At 43.8% G+C, this 1250-nt stretch overlaps 1 non-coding gene across 1 annotated transcript; it reads right to left on the bottom strand.

The window, feature by feature from the left end:
* Positions 1-354: 354 nt before the first annotated feature.
* On the bottom strand, positions 355-458 carry LOC148545820 (small nucleolar RNA R71). The gene has a single exon (XR_015900294.1). It is a non-coding gene; the product is annotated as a small nucleolar RNA R71 (small nucleolar RNA).
* Between the last annotated feature and the right edge of the window lie 792 nt (positions 459-1250).

Below are 1250 nucleotides of genomic sequence, written 5' to 3'. Positions count from 1 at the left end.
TATTACATCAATCCAAACCCAGGGAACTGTGGAAGTAGCATTCAAAAGCCAACCATCCACGCCAACAATTTTGAACTGAAGCCACAACTCATCACCCTTGTTCAGAACAACTGTTCGTTCGGAGGAGGTGTCCAAGAAGACCCCAATCAACATCTAACCACTTTCTTGAGAATATGTGACACAGTGAAATCTAATGGTGTTCATCCTGACGCCTATAGACTGCTCTTATTTCCATTCTCACTCAAGGATAAGGCAGCCAAGTGGTTGGAGTCTTTCCCGAAGGAGAGCTTGACAACTTGGGAGGATGTGGTGAACAAATTCTTAGCAAGATTCTACCCCTCTCAACGAATCAATAGGCTGAGAGCTGAGGTCCAAACTTTCAGGCAACAAGATGGTGAGACTCTGTATGAAGCATGGGAGAGGTTTAAGGACCTGACAAGGAGGTGTCCACCTGACGTGTTCAACGAATGGGTGCAGCTACACATTTTCTATGAAGGGCTCTCTTATGAGTCAAAGAAGGCCATAGACCATTCATCCGGAGGATCTTTGAACAAGAAGAAGATCATTGAGGAGGCCATAGATGTCATTGAAACTGTAGCAGAGAATGACTACTTCTATGCTTCCGAAAGAGGGAACACTAGAGGAGTGATGGAGCTAAACAATGTAGATGCTCTGCTGGCTCAGAACAAGCTCATTACCAAGCAGCTGGCTGACCTAACCAAGAAGATGGAGAGGAACCAAGTAGCAGCAATCTCCACTTCATCAACAACCCAAGAAGGAGTGAATGAAGAAGCAGATGGAAGTCAGGAGCAAGTCAACTACATTAGGAATTTACCTAGGCAAAACCATGATCCATACTCCAAGACCTACAACCCTGGATGGAGGAATCACCCAAACTTTGGGTGGGGAAATCAACAAGACCAAAGCCTTGATCAAAGATGCCCAAATCCCAACAATGCAAGCTACCAACATTTCACATATAGACCATATCAACACCCCCATAACAACACCTCTCCATATCCACATCAAAACCAAAATAACTTACCTCATCCTTCCACCTCTAATCCCGATCTACAATCATTTGATGACAGACTCTCAAGGATTGAGAATCTACTTGAAGGCATAGGCAAAGAGATTCAAGATAGTAAAGCGTTCTGAGAAGAAGTGATGTCCAATATACAGAATCAGGATGCTGCCATAAAGAAACTTGAGACACAAATTGGCTACTTATTCAAGCAAATTTCCAGCCA

The sequence above is a fragment of the Arachis ipaensis genome, chromosome B9, assembly GCF_059453495.1.
Source record: "Arachis ipaensis isolate K30076 ecotype BB chromosome B9, ASM5945349v1, whole genome shotgun sequence".
Taxonomy (NCBI): domain Eukaryota; kingdom Viridiplantae; phylum Streptophyta; class Magnoliopsida; order Fabales; family Fabaceae; genus Arachis; species Arachis ipaensis.
This window is presented reverse-complemented; position numbering and strand designations above follow the sequence as displayed.